We start from the raw sequence: 11,015 nt of genomic DNA on the forward strand, positions 1-11,015 counted from the left end.
TCCATACATGTGGCTTATATTTCTGAAACTTCTTACGTTGGGAACTGTGGGGTAACTTTTCCACTGGTAAGGTGTTTCCAGGTAAGGTTTCATTTGTTGTGCATACTCATTCTAGTCCCTCAGGGGACCATTCAAGAGGTGTGGTTCTGATTTTGAGGGAGCTGACTTTGCAAGGTACAATTCGAGGACTCGTTCGAATTCATTGAAGTGCTCGGCCTTGGCTTTTCTACGATTTCCTCCTTCTGCTATTATTCAACTTTGGAGGTTCAACTTTCGGAAGCTCGACTGCCATTAGGGCATGCAGAATGGCTAAGTCATTATCAAAGATTTGACCTTCAATTTCAGCATTCATAGCCTCTGTTTCAAGGTCCCAAGGAAAATCTGAGTCTTTATTGGTTGGGTACATTCTTCAGGTTCATTATCCCACTCGAGGTCAGCCATAAAGAATGGCATCTCTAGATCGATTGGTGAATCTTCATGTGTCGGTGGAGGATCAACCTATAGCACATTAGCATCTATCTGTGAGAAGATGGGGTCTAATGAATGGCAATTGTCGATGGTTGCCAATGTTTGTATCTAGTTATTGACATTGCTTTGTGAGTCACCCGCTATGGCATGCTGTTGCAAGGGAGCTGATTTGCTTGAGATTGTTGTCGAAGATGTGTCATCCAATGCTCTAGGCACAATTGGTTTAATAGCTCTTGTCCCCACATTCAACCTGACTGCAGTGTCTCAATTCTCGATTGTCAGTCTATCAGTTCCCTAGTCATGGAGGACTGATGCTTCCCGTAACCAAGGACGTCCCAGTAAGATTTGATAGGATTTTTTAGGGAGATCCAAGATTGTGAATTGAAGGGAAAAGTGGACTCCTGTGATCTTTGTAGACACATGATTCACTATCCCCAAGGGTTTAGCCTATCAATCATCGGCAGGGCTTATGTTAAAATTAGACTTTTGCATTGGTGGGAGACCCCATTCTTCATAAAGCTCCTTTGATAGGACATTTACACTTGCTCCACCATCCACTATGGCTTGGACTTCATTATATGCCTTGTGGATCAAAGGCACAGAATGTTGCGTATGTCATCTCTCTCACCCATTCACACAGGGATATCTTCAATGTCGTTCATAGGTGGAGGGGGATTTGTGAGTTCAACCCATCCTTTGAAACTCTCCCAAAGATTGGGACAATTTCGTAAGAGGATTCCGATGGGAATTGTCACAGGGCAACTCAAGATGCTAGACAGTGTGGCTTCTTCAAGTTGACATGGCAGTACATTCTGTTGTGGAGTTTGTTGTTGGAACAAAGGCTCAAGTATAGTATCAATACTTTGTGGGGCCAAGGATTGGGTCTTGAGCTTGTTTCTTAGCCTCAAATTGAGCTTGTTCATTTTGGACCCATTGTTAAAGTGCCTAAAAACAAGCCTTCTCCACCTCTACATTTGGATATGGAGCGTCTTTTATTGGAGGCTCGGGAGTTGATGTGGATGAGCTCGGCTGCTCATTGCTTGGCGGAGGTGGAGGCACTTGTGCTTTCTTTTTAAGAAGTCGCTTTGGTTGGATTGGAATGTTAGGGTCCTTGGTGGCCTCTTTCTGTTGGCATGTAATTACATTGACAGGTTGTGACTTTACACTTGCTGAACCCAGACTTTGATGGTCCACCCCAATGATGCTGATGGGGATGTTAGGCTTAACCTCTATTTGTTCTGGGATCTTATTTTTCATGTGACAATCCATGCACGCATGTCCTATGCCACAATCTTTGCAGAGTGGTTGGAAAGTAGCTGGGCTACCATGATGAGGGCACTCTGCGATCCGGTGATTTTCTCAACCATGGCAATTGATTGGTGCTCAAAATGTGTTGGATACTGGTATTAGACCCTCTGCACCTTCTACATAGTACACTGGGTACTCTAGTTCATACTCAAATAATGAGTCTACTTCCTTGGCTTGTAATTGATGTATGGGAACTGCTTGAGGAGTTGGATTTGGTGCTCTTGGATATGGTCGTGGATTCGGATTCCTAAGTAGTTGTGAGGCTTGTGTCCGAATAAGAACATGATTCAGCCTCGGAACTAGGGGCGCTTGTGCAAGTGGCGGCCTGTATACTGGCATGGGTGCCGCTTGGTATTGTTGAGGTCGAGGTGGGTTGTTGCCCATGTTGAAGATGCAACTGTTCTCATCAGGGCCGCCAATGAAGCAGATATGGCACCACAATCATGGTGGTGGATTTGCTTGTGTAGTGATCTTGGCTCTGAGGACCGGGCACTCATTTGCTGTATGATTTGCCTGGCAGTGTGGACACCAGACATTCTCGTTGTGGATATGTTTGAGTTGGTAGCTGAGACAAGTGAAGTTTTTGTTCCATGGCCTACATCATGTCTTCTTTCAACTTCATGGTCGTGGCCTCTAGGCGATCCTCATTTGATGTTTTAGCAATGGAATTGGATTTGCCTTTTTTGGAGTGCTTATCTCGGGTACTAGATCTGCCATCATCACTGCTACACAACAAGACAAAGCACCCATAGACGCACGCACAGACGCGTTTCATGAACTAAAAAAAAAACTTACGGGTGCGTCTATTTGCACGTCTGGAGACCCGCGTCTCATTGCGCGTCTATATATCAGACTTACGCGAGTATAGACATGCATTAAGACGCATAAATAGACGCGCTTATAAACGCTTTTATAGACGCACGTATAGACGCAAATCGAACAGACAGACGCGAATATAAACGCGTTTTTAAACGCACTGATAGACGCATCTTTTTTTATAAAAAAAAATTTACAGAATACTGTGTATGTTGTGTATGCTATATAGTTACAAGAATCCCATATCCACATTCTGTAATTCAATTCTTACAGCCAACCACATTTTAATTACAATTCCAAATAAAATATTACAACTCCAAAACGCAATAAAATTGAAAGCTCAAAAAGTGCTTGTATATACATATAGCACAAAGCTAAGCCACGTCATGTGGCTTCAAGTACAAAAAATAAGGAAGCTAAGCCATGTCATGTGGCTTCAAGTACAAAAAATAAGAGGAGTCTATATACAAGAGGCACGAAGCCAAGCCAGTGGCTTTAAGTACAAAAAAGAATAGTAGCACTACTTCTACGACTAATCCTCACTGCCTTCCACGCTCCCTTCTGTGCTCCCTTCGGTGCTCCCTTCTGCACCTCCTTCCTCGTCTTCCTCGTCGTCTTGTGCATGGGCCTGTAAACAAGGGACAACATATATCAATGTATGAAAAATCAAATCTTTACTTATAATTTTGGCATTATTTAATTACTTTCAAATACCTGGGGGGCCTGTCCAGTAGCTCGGGTATACTGCTCCTCAGCAATCAACCCATCATCATAGAAGTGCCTCCATGTATCTCCTCTGCGATGGTGGCGATGGTAGGCTATCTCCACTGGAGTAGGGTATCTATCTCAAGCTGCATGACCGTGATACACTTTGTGGAGGGATTAGTACAAAGAAACAACCAACCTCCTAATAAACTACGTAAGCAATATAATTTGAGATCGATACTTACAAATTGGGCCTCCCATGATTCAACACCCCCTACTCCAAAATGCGTGCTTCCATATTCCTCCATCTGGATCCTCCGTGCCTCCACGTGCTGCAGACTGGGCTCCTCCCTCACTGACTTCATTGCCTTCTTCCACTCATGCTTCTAAGCGGTGTGGGGCGGGCCCCTTGGAGGTTGACCTGCCTCAATCCTGGCAAGCTCCGCTAGTGCCTGCCTCTTAAGGGAAGATCTTTTATTGCTAAGTATCATAACAATCTTTGACTTCCCCCATTTATTTGTGAACTGGCGATTGGGGGGGTTAGGATACCTAGAGCGAACAGTAGCGAGGGTCTCATCAGCCAACCTCTTTGGGTGGTCTTTATAGTGGATAAAGCAATCTCTGTAATTGTTAGCAATTACAGAGCACATGAAGGCCATGATGTCCTTCCCCCGCGCATCCATCAAGATGCCTCCTGTCTGAGTGATGTCATAATAAATCGTACCATCACCAGAGGCACGTCTAAATCATCTGAATCATCCTCCTCCTCACCGCCACATGGCCCAAAGCACTGTGCCATGCATCCGCCACTGCTCTCCCTGCTACTACGCCTGCTACCCTGTCGTGTCGAGCTCGTACGCTGGCCACTCGTAGCTGGGGACTGCACGGGACTACGCTGACCACTCGTAGCTAGAGAACCGAGTCTCGATGGTTGGGGAGTACGTCGACGGCTCGCCGAGATAGAAGGACCTCCTGATGGCATAGGGGAAGGGGCATAAGACGGTACAGGGGAAGGGGCATAAGACGGCTGTGCGGACTCCGCTGGGGTGATCTCAGGCGGTGTGGGGTGGCTCGAAGTCTGTAGTGCTGACTCCTGGGGAGTGTTAAGGGTACCCGTCATATACCCGTATAACTCCGCAGGACTAGGAGGGTGCCCTAAAAGATTATATAAGTCCTTCCAAATCGATTCCCGTGGATCAGGTGAGCTAGGCGCACTTCCTCCCCACATGTTGAACTGGAAAAAAGGAAACAAATCTATTACTTTGGGAGCTGAGAAGAAAGGGGAAGAAAAAAGAGGCTCTGTCAGAGCACGTCTATAGACCCGTCTGATTTGCGCGTCTATAGACACGTCTAACACAGCGTCTAACAATTTGTTTAAAACCACGTCTAACAATCCGTCTACCAGTCTGTCTAAAAGTGCATTTAAAAGCGCGTTTAATAGTGCATTTAAAATTCTGTTTAACAGGGCGTCTGTGTGAGCGTCTACAGACGCGTCTGTGTGTGTCTGCAGCAAGCCAGATGCGTAGATAGACGCGCCTGTAGACGTGCTTTTAGATGTGCCCTGGGACGCGCTTATAGACACATTTCGATAGGCGAGAATACTAAAAAGTGGAAAAGGACGTTGTGCCCGACAAAAGAACGTGTCGCTCATACCTAGATCCTGCGTTTCGTGGATGCGAGAAAGTACAAAACTGGAAAGAGCAAGCAAGAACAACTTCAAAAGGACTTGGAAAAAGGTATGGAAGGATCTTTCTTTTCCAAACTTGTTTCTTCTCCTTGTTCGTACTCCTCCTCTCCTTTAGGCTTGAAAGCAAGTGTAGGTACGGTCCCTTTCTCTTGAGTGCAAGCTTGGAACTGTGTATGGGAGGCTCTCTCTTAAGCTTCGAATCTATGGAACTGCTAATAAAGAAGGAAGGAAGCTGCTCACGAAGTTTAAGTAATGAAAAGAAAAGCAAAGTGAGCGGCGCACCGAAAAGCAGGTTTAAAAGCCGCGTCTATTAGCACGTCTATAGTCGCATCTAAATACATAGAGTAGACGCGCGTTTAGACGCACTGTTAGACGTGATGTTAGACGCGACTATAGACGCGGCGATATACGCAACACAGAGTTTAAATTAAGCATTTGAAGAAGAGCAAATTTGGTGGGTTCTTTGTTTGTAGGATGTCTCCATCTTCAACAAGTAGCTCTAGTGAGGATGAATCCCTCCGTATCCACCATCGCGAAATGTGGTTGGAGCAAAAAATCAAATGTCTGTGTGATCGATGTCGAGGAAACATGTATCGTGCACGCAGGATTACGCTCAATCATATCTCAAAGTATGGAGAATGGGATGTGACGTAAACAGGGTAAGGGTTTGTAAGTTAAGGTTGATTGAGATACCTATGGGTGTTCATATGTTTGAGTTATGATCTCGTTTTAATTTGATACAAGATGCAGTGCCAAACCCGCACATGTTACCCTATGCCCGTTGTGAGGAGGCGAAGCGTCGGCGATATGAGGTGGGATCTTCAGGAGGGACCGTTACGGATGCATGGAGTGGTGGTGATAGTAGCCCTCCACCATTACCTCATGAAGCCATGGAGGAGGAGGTGTTTGATGATATGGTGCGGGATTTATATGTCCATCAAGGGAGGGATAATAGCATGGAGCAGGATGATCTTTTTACCGCAGCATCGACTCCACTGTTTGAGGGGTGCACATTCTCTATTCTACTTGCCTCCCTTGAGTTACTAAACTTGCAAACCATCTATGGATGGAGCAATGCAAGTTTGAATGCATTACTCAAGTAAGCTTTAAAGTCGATTTTGCAAACATGGTGAATTATGCGCGTGGGTCAATTACTCGAATGCTTTTCCTCATTTATGGTCTTCACGTGCAGGCTATTGTGTAAAATGCTTCCAAGGGAGAATAAATTACCGACCTCAAGAGATATGGCAAGGCAACATGTGACCTCTCTTGGAGGATTAGATTACAAGTGCATCCATGCATGTGTCAATGATTGCGTTTTGTTTCGTGGACTACATAAGGATGCAAGAGAGTGTCCTACTTGTGGAGAGGCAAGATATAGAGCAGATCTCAAAACCTTGGACGTGCCTTGTAAGGTATTGCGACATTTTCCCATAATCCCTCGCATCCAACATATGTTCAAGTGCAAATCTATTGCAGAGCTCATGTCATGGCATTCCTCCCATCGATCAACCGATGGCAAGTGGAGAACTTCCGCGGACTCTCCTGCGTGGAAGCATATTGAAGACACATGGCCAAGCTTCAAGGAAGAACCTAGGAGCTTGAGACTTGGATTGGGTATGGACGGTGTGAACCCATCTAGTCTCAAAAGCATGTCTTACAGTGTATGGCCAGTGGTATTGGTGAATTACAATCTTCCACCCTCTATGGCTATTAAAAAAGGACATGTCATGCTGTCCCTTCTAATTCCAGGGAAACATAAAGTCAAAAACCCTAATGTTTATTTGGAGCCTTTTATTGATGAGCTAGAGATACTTTGGAGAGGTATCGAGGTGCATGATGTGAGCAGGCCTCCCTCGTCACGAGACTTCAACTGCAAAGCAGTCTTGATGTGGACGATGCATGACTTCCCAGGCTATGGCGAGTGTTCAGGTAAGCATTGCATTTTTTAATTATGAATAGGCAAAGGACGTGGCACCCTAAACCCACCTTCCACTCTTAATTGCATCTATTGTTTAGGTCTCACTACATCGAGTTACCATGCATGTCCTGTTTCTGGTCCTTCGCTAGTTGCCTCATGGGCAGACGCATTGAATAAGGTCATCTATGAGAATCACCATCGATTTCTCCCACCTGATCATCCTAGATATGTTGCCCCTTGGAATGAAGTCCTCCCATAATCACTCACCGCGGGAGATTGGATGAGAATTTGGGACGGTTCCACGACTCCTCCACCACTTGGCATGATCCGGTAAGGATTTGTAACTATTGGCTGGAAGTAAAGATTGGCTATATTGGTTGAAAGTAAAGATTGCATGCTAACACTTTATTTTGTTTAGATACTCCATCTTTTATCGTTTACCATATTGGTCCCACCTCAAGATCAATCACCTGATCCCATGCATATCTTCAAGAATGTGGCATCTACCATTTGGGAGCATTTGAATGGGACACGAGATTCGGCAGGCATAAGGGAGGATCTACATACCACAGGGAGGATGCATGAAGCTTGGCCTCAAGAGAGACCAAATGGGCGTGTTTTTTTACCTCATACACCGTGGATGTTACCAAAGCTAGAGATGGCGACGGTGAAGCGCGCTATTACTACAATTCGTACTCCCACTGGATGCATGAGGTGTTTGAAGGGAGCCTTTACAAAGAGCAAGAAAAGAGGTGTAGAGCAATTATATGGCTTGAAATCTCATGATTGGCACAAGATGCTCCAAGTAAGTATTTTATATGCATAATATCTTTTTCCTTTCAAATTTGTGAGTGAATAGCTATAAGCAACTAATCAACCACCTCCTCGCGGGTTCAGTTCATACTACCTACTAGCATTTCACGTAGTGCATCAAAGGACGTGAAAGATTGTATTTACAAGATGGGCGAGCTTGTGAGGTATGTGAGCTCAAAGGAAATAGATCCCACCACGCTTGAGAATGCTTGAGTTATGTCAGTGGAGGCGGTTTGTTTAGTGGAGGAGACATTTCCACGTTCTATTCTCACAAGCCAACTACATCTCATAGTACATTTGGTGGATGAGATTGCTATATGCGGTACTATACATGCACAATGGTTGTTCTTCCTCGAGCGCTTCATGAAGACGTTGAAGGGCTTCGTGAGACAAAATGTAAGACCCGAAGGTAGCATGGCCGAGGGTTGGTTGGTACAAGAGTCACTTGTATATATTTTTGAGTTTCTTGTTGATGTGGATAGCTCTCTCCCATGACTATGGAGAGATGATGAAGACCTAAGGATGACCTCTATTGTGCCTCAAGGAAAAGGACGCAACAAAGTAATAGACACGAAGTTGCATAATAGTATCAACCTCTTTTGCGTGCTTAATAGTGATGTGATGAAAAGATGGGTGACAAGATACGAGGATGCAAAGGCAAGAAGACAAGAAGAAAGGGCCCTCTTTCATACACACCATGGATCTCGTGTGCCATACCCTCAGCATCTAAGAGCACTTCCAAAGGATATTCATGTGGATTGGCTACTTGATGAAATGGAGAAAGCAGAGAAAGACGAGGGGATGCATATCACAATGGAAGAATGGGAGTACGCTAGGGGATGCATAAGCAAGGTCGGTATATAGAATGTTATGCATAAGTTAGGAGCTTTTTATAATTTAAATTGCTTATTTAATTGATTTTTTCTTAGTGTAGTGCACTATGTTCAATGCTATATGGTGTGAGGGCAAGCATTTTCGAACACAACGGATTGATGATAAGAGAAACACACAAGATTGCGGCGTCATTGCTAGCTTTGAGGGAGCCAATGGAGCCATGGATGATTATTGTGGCATAATCCAAGATATCATTATGCTTGACTTTCGATGCTTCTTTGTGTATGTTTTGGATGTAAAGTGGTTTAAGGACGTGGTGGAAAGAGGCCCTAATGCAACAATCAAACACCATGCAAGTGGCTTTGTAACTATTGACTCCACAAAGTTTTGGCAAAGTAGGAAGGACACACTAGTACTACCGCAACAACGTGAACAGGTACTATGCACACACATAAAAATACTCGCTTTTAAATATTTGATGCAAGAAAAGTAACATGATTGTATTTGTGTTTGAATTAGGTTGTCTATCAACCAATGGTGGATAATAATAGATGGTGGCATGTCATACCTATTATGCCACGTTCCAAAGTGATGTATAGTACATTTACTAATATGGAGCGTATGGAGGATGATCATGGCCATGGACGTGATGATGACCATGATACAAGAGAGGAGGATGATCATGAGATAGGAGATATAGATATTGAGGCCGGCATTACCCATGAGGATGAGCCTACCATTGGAGATGTTGATTTCGATGAGCACATGAGTGGCACAAGTAGTAGTGGGTTGAATGTATTTGTAGATCTAAACACTTGTTTGGATTTTGAAGTAGATAGTTTGGCAAGGGTTGATCTCATTGAGGATGAGATTGAACCATAGCCCCACAATTGATATTGGCAAAACTATTTTACATATTGTCTCATTCTCCTCATTTCACTTAATTCTTGTATATGTGGGCTTGCAAAAAATTATGTGCTTTGGTAATCATGGGCAATGTTTGGAAAGCAATGATGTACACCAAAATCTCACTTTTTGTATTCTCTGGAGCGCGTCTATTTATGCGTCTAAATGCGCGTCTGATTCTCAGTGTAAACGCATAAATACACGCGCAAATAGATGCACTAATAAACGGGATGTTAGACGGGCCCGTATTTTCTCAGATCAAACGCGCAAATAGACGCGGTGATTTACGCGCAAATAGACGAGCGTTTAGCCACGACTATAGATGCGCCCGTAGTTTCTCTACTAGAGCAACGCCTATAGACGCGCCCGCTATTTTGCGCGCCTACCAAGCGCATCTATAGTTGCTTTGTGTTGTTGTGCTAGTGTCTGAGTCTGTGTCTGAGTGTCTGAGTCTGTCATGGCATCCTTGATGTCAATGGTTGCCGCATGAGTAGCACTGAATGTTTCATAGCTGCTTATCTTTTTCATATTCTTTCGGATTTTCTTTTGGAGTCTTGCAATGAACCATGCTATGAGGTACTTTGCATCTGGGCATGGGTCACATTTGGCGATTAATCGTTTCATCTTACCTAGGTACGTGCGTACATCTTCTCTCCGGCCTTATTCGATCTTGCTGAGTTGGAGAGCGGGATCATCTTGTAGCCTCTTTGTTTGAAAGCGTCGTTTGAATTCTATTTGAAGTAGTTCCCATGTGGCGTGCTCTTCCACTAGAAGGTCTATGTACCATTCAGACGCTTCATCAGTTAAGGCCATGGGAAACCAAGCCACCTTGGTTTGATGGAATTGATCTCCACCTGCGCGGCATGCGACATCAAAATGCTGGAGGAATCGGGCTGGGTCTCCCCTACCATTATATTTGGGAGGTTCCACTTTTCCCAAGGGGCATCAGCCTTGATTGTTGTTATTTCTTTGATTGAAGAAATTGTCAGCCTCAGCATCGAGGTCGATATCCCCATCATTGTCATGATGGCATCTGGCCATGTTGGGGCATGGAGAAGTCAAAGGGAGTGCTATTAAGTAAGAAACGTTTGATGAGAGCCTTGAGTCTCCCTTAGCATCAGACTATCTAAAAATGCCATAAATGTTTTAATCTTGAAAACATGGACATCCCCCTCACCTCTCCTTGCATTTGCTCTCTTATTCCCTGCTCCACCTCTCGTTGCCCTCTCCTTGTGGTGCAGCTACTCCCTTAGCCCTGCACCTCTACTCACCATCACCTTCTCATGGGTTGCTCTCTCAACCCCCTTCAACTTCACTCCACCTCTCCCTCTATCCCTCTGAGTCATGGCAACTCCCTCAACCCCTTCACCTCTAATCACCAACCTTTCCTTGTGGCTTACCCCCCCCCCCCCAACAAAAGAAAAAAGTAAAATATGTGCACCACCTTCCCCTCCCCTCTCCTTATGGTTGCTCCCTCCTCTCTCTCTCTCTCTCTCTCTCTCTCTCTCTCTCTCTCTCTCTCTCTCTCTCTCTCTCTCTCTCTCTCTATGTCTCTCT

Source organism: Dipteris shenzhenensis, chromosome 18, assembly GCF_047967505.1.
Source record: "Dipteris shenzhenensis isolate YYH24624 ecotype China chromosome 18, Dip_SZ_1.0, whole genome shotgun sequence".
In the NCBI taxonomy this organism is placed as follows: domain Eukaryota; kingdom Viridiplantae; phylum Streptophyta; class Polypodiopsida; order Gleicheniales; family Dipteridaceae; genus Dipteris; species Dipteris shenzhenensis.